The sequence below is a fragment of the Nannospalax galili genome, unplaced genomic scaffold (assembly GCF_000622305.1).
Source record: "Nannospalax galili isolate Female #2095 unplaced genomic scaffold, S.galili_v1.0 scaffold410, whole genome shotgun sequence".
NCBI lineage: Eukaryota > Metazoa > Chordata > Mammalia > Rodentia > Spalacidae > Nannospalax > Nannospalax galili.
Window position 1 is genome coordinate 840,176 of NW_008329143.1, and position 5,140 is coordinate 845,315.

The following is a 5,140-nucleotide window of genomic DNA, read 5'->3' on the forward strand; positions in this document are numbered from 1 at the left end:
CTGTCCTGGAACTCACTATGTAGACCAGGCTGGCCTCAAATTCACAAAGATCTGCCTGCCTCTGCCTCCCAAGTGCTAGGATTAAAGGTGTGTGCCACCATGCCCAGCTGACAATTTTTTAACATTTGTTTATTATTTATTTATTTAGCATGTGTGCAGTAAATGCATACGACCATATGGGTGTGGAGGTCAGAGGACAACTTGTTTGAGTTGGCTCTCTCCTTCCACCAAGTCTGAGGTGATCAGACTTGGTGGCAAGTGCCTTTACCTATTGAGTCATCATCTTTCTAACCCTCAACAAGTTTTTTAAAAAATATTTTATTTGCTAGGCGTGGTGGCGCATGCTTTTAATCCCAGCACTTGGGAGGCAGAGGCAGGCGGATCTCTGTGAGTTCAAGTCCAGCCTGGTCTACATAGTGAGTTCCAGGACAGCTGGGGCTACAGGGAGACCCTGTCTCAAAAAGACCAAAAAAAAAATTTTATTTATTATATTTTTATTTTATGTGTATGAGTGTATTGCCTACATGTATGTAAGTACATTTGTGCCGTGCAGTACGCACAGAGCTAAGAAGAGGGTGTCAGATTCCCTGGAACTGGAGTAACAGAGTTTGTTAGCCACTATATGGGTGCTGGGATCCGAACCTGGGTTCTCTGCAAGAGTAGCCAGTGCTCTTAACCACTGAGCCATCTCTCCAGCCCCAACAAGTTTTAAAATAATGATAACAGCTAACATTAATTGGACATTTGTGTATTAATCCTTTTTCTCAGTTGCAGTTGACAGACTTTTCTCTTGCTGATTTATTATGGAAACTTGAAGAAATAGACTCTGGGCTAAACATCCAAAAATGACTTCCAAAATTACACAGTAGAACCAGGCTGACAAACAAACTGCAGCGTTGCCAGCATCCAGAAACTTCAGAACTGCTAAGCTGTCACCACAGCTCCTGATTCCAGAGTCCCATTGCCTCTGCCTTGATCAGCACCAGCAAAACAGATGCTTCCTCGTTTCTGCCTCCCTCTCCAAGTGGAATATAAACCACAAACAGAACCATCGCTGCTACAGATATGAGAAGCATGGACTCCGCACTCCAGGAAGTAAACTACAAAGGACTTGGGAGGAGTTTTGATCAAGCCAGTAGAAAGCATCTGCCACAACCTGCCAGCTACCAAGTCCTGTAAACATGTCTATCTCAATTCTTTCCTACAAGAATGTAGTGTGGAAGGGACTGTAATTATCCTCCACTGACAGGTGAGGATGTGTGATAGAATATCCGTATGGTCCTCATTGTGCTTTGGGAAGTTAAAAAAAAAAAAAAAAAAAAAAAATAACTACTCTTGGGGAGAAAAGAGAACAGACAGCTGTTTGCCGAAGCTGGGGTAGAAGACAAGAGCCCAGGAGGAGGAAGCATCATTCCCAAGGTGACAAAAGACAGCCAGAATGAATTTGAGAACTCCTGAGTGTACATGCCAGGCAAATTCCAGAGTCCCTGTTTGTTTGGCAAAACTTAGTGCTCCCCATGGAAAGAACCAAAGTTAACATACATTCAACATACAGACTTAAGGATCCTTCCCTGCTTGTATCCCCACAAACCCTTTGCATCCATAGCAGAGAACACAGAGCAAAAAAGTCAAAAGTTGGCAGGGAAGGCTTCCAGGGGAGGTGAATTTGCAGTTGGTTTTAGAATAGAGATGAACTGTTAACTTGTGTATGGCTGGCAGAAGGCAGAGGGTTTCAGATGAAAGAATTCACAGGTCTTCATGCCAAGACTGGGAAGCTTGAAGGGCAACACCACTGTAGCATTTCAAAGCAATGCCCTTGACTGAAGATGAAGGTGAGTCAGTGTTTGGGAGAAAACAATAAACTGGTGGAGAAAGGAAGTGGTTGCAGAATAAGATCATGTGAAGCCTTTCCTGTGATTAAAGTTGTCAGAAAATATTAGTACGTGGCTGAGGAGATGGCCTAGTAGATAAAAGTGCTTGCTCTAGAACACATGGGGAGCCAGGAGCAGTAGCACCCCTCTGTAATCTCAGTGTTGCTATAGCACTGGGCAGGGGGAGATAGGGGAATTCCAAGAAGCTTGAAGGCCAGCTAGCCTTGTGTACACAATGGCAAAAAAAGAGATCCTGTCTCAAACAAGGTGGAAGGTGAGGACTGACACCCAAAGTTGTCCTCTGACCTATACACACACACACACACACACACACACACACACACAGATTTAAAATTCTCTTTTAAAAATCAGTACAGTGGGGCGCTGGAGAGATGGCTCAGTGGTTAAGAGCACTGACTGCTCTTGCAGAGGACCTGGGTTCGATTCCCAGCACCCACATGGCAGCTAACAACAGTCCATAACTCCAGTTCCAGGGGAATCCGAAGCTCTCTTCTGACCTCTGCGGCATTGCACGACACGGGTGCACTCACATACATGCAGGCAATACACTCATACACATAAAATAAAAATAATAAAATAAAATATATTTTTTAAATTAGTACAGTGGGATTGGAAAGATGGCTCAGTGGTAAGGAGTGCTTCCTACTCTTTTGGAGGACCCAAATTCAGATTCCAGCCCCCATGACTGGCTGCTCACAATCTCCTGCAACTCCAGGTCCAGGCCTCTCTTCTGGCCTACATGAACACACACATATACACATAAGTTAAAATAAAAATAAATCTTCAAGGCCGGGCATGATAGCACCACACCTTTAGTCCCAGCACTCAGGAGGCAGGGGCAGGCAGATCTCTGTGAGATCAAGGCCAGCCTGGTCTATATAGTGAATTCCAGGTCAGCTGGGGCTACTGGGAGACCCTGTCTCAAAATAAAAAGACCAAAAAAAAAGTGAAAAAATGCAAAGTCTATGATTCATATACAAAAAAATATGTAGTATAAGCTATGCATATTAATATATGCATACATACATAATGTTTTCTAAAGAGGCAGAAGTATGTGTTCTCCAAAGATCTTTCTCATCCTCTTAGGCCCCTGCTGTTGAGGACAGAGAAGTAAAAACAGATACTTGTGGTTAAATGTTAACTTGTGTTTATTTCTCTATAACTGCCTGATGTTTAATTTGGCCAGCCTAATGAAGATTCTTTTGTAAGTCTGTGTGTGGTTTCTGAACACTAGACCTACGACCTTTACACACATGCTAAACATTTATAGAGTGGGAGAGTTCTTTTTCTCCATCACTGAGCTGAATAAATACCAACTTATCCCACCCACCCTGCCAAAAAAAGTTTCCTTTGATCTACACTAAAACCTGTAATGATTCATCTTGATCAGTTAAGAGCTGTAAAGCAGATTATTTGATAAACCAATTTATTTCAAAGGGACCCTGGGCTTGTTTCTTCCTGATGCTGATTTCTATCTGCAATGTGTTGTTTGTTTGTTTATGGTTTTAAAAAATATTTTATTTATGGGGCTGGAGAGATGGCTCAGCAGTTAAGAGCATTAACTGCTCTTGCAGAGGACCCAGGTTCAATTCTCAGCACCCACATGGTGGCTATGAACCATCCTTAAGTCCAGTTCCAGGGGAATCTGATGCCCTCTTCTGACCTCGGAGGCATTGCATGACATGGTATACTCACATACATGCAGGCAATACACTGATAGACATAAAATAAAAATAAAATATTTAAAATTTTATTTATTTATTTTTATGTGTATGAATGTATTGTGTACATGTATGTAAGAGCACTACATGCATGCCTGATGCCTGTGGAGGTCAGAGACGGTGTCGGATCCCCTCGAACTGATACTAAGGATGATTGTTAGCTGTATGTGGGTGCTGGGAACCGAACCCAGGTTCTCTGCAAGAAACAGTCAGTGCTCTTAACCACCAAGCCATCTCTCCAGCCCCAGTCTTATATTTTATCAGATGGAAAGAGAACTTTTAAAATGATTTCAGCAAGTCCATAGAATGTATCAGATGAGAAAACTGAGCTTTAGGAAAGGAAAAGGTTTTTAGACTGGCAGAGTTAATAAAAGAGCCATATGGAAAATATTTTATTCAACAATTTCTACAGCTTTTACGATTTTGTGTTGGGAATCTTTTGTTTCCTTTGTGATGTGGTGATCCAAGGACAGTATTTGGGCCTGGAATTGGAAACCTTTGGACACTATCCTGCCTTAGGGTTGATGTCAGGGATATTTAAGAATCACTGCTTCCCCCTGCTGGAAGCCTAAAATTTCACAGGCTCCTGAGGATGGAATTTTTGTCTTGGTGTTTGTTTGCTTGTTTGTTTTAGACAGGGTCTCTTCCAGCTAAGGATGACATCAAACTCACAGTGGATCTAAGTATGACCTTGAACTCATCCTCCCACCTCCACCTTTAGAGTACTAGGATTACAGGTATGCATCACCACACCTGTTTTTTTGTGGTACTGGGTACTGAATTCAGAGCTTCAAGCAGGCTAGACAAACATTCTGCCAGCTCAATTGAGCTACATCCTCAGCTTGTAATGTTTACTTATTTATTTATTTATTTATTTATTTATTTTTCAGATCTTTCTTCCAGCAGTTTATTAGGTGAAAATTAACAAGAGATATGATTACGGTAACAACTAACATCAACATCTGGAGGGCTACGCATTTGGGAAATGAAGTAAGAGATCCATAGTTTTGGTCCCTTTTCTGGTACTGATCTGCTGAGAGGAGATCAAGAGCTGTAATACTTCAGGAGATTCTCATCTTTAGGTTTGAGAATTTTCTTTTCTTTTTAATGGAAACTTTTAAAAATATACATATATATTGAGAATTTTATACATGCATAAAAGGTGTTTTAATCAAATGCATGCCCACCCCCTCCCCTCCAACTCCTCCTATATCTCCCCATTTTTTTTCTGATAACTTCATGTACTCTTTCTTTTTCTTTCTTTCTTTCTTTCTTTTTCTTTCTTTCTTTCTTTCTTTTTTTCTTTCTACGGGGCTTTTTGCTACTCTTATATTCCACCCTCTGGAGAGGTAACCCTAAAATCTTTGAGGGATTAGATAAAAACTCCCAAATACTTTTGACATTTTGATATTTTTGGCCCTTGGAACAGAGTGTGTTGCTAAAAGGCCCAAGAACATTTTGACTTTTAGCCAAGAAACTGGCTACATTTCTTTGGGGTCTTTTTACCCTAACTGCCTAGCCAATTCC

The 5,140-nt window shown here is 41.3% G+C and overlaps 1 pseudogene; it reads right to left on the reverse strand.

The window, feature by feature from the left end:
* Positions 1 to 4,595: 4,595 nt before the first annotated feature.
* Positions 4,596 to 5,140, reverse strand: part of LOC103735015 — a 3,610-nt pseudogene continuing 3,065 nt past the window's right edge.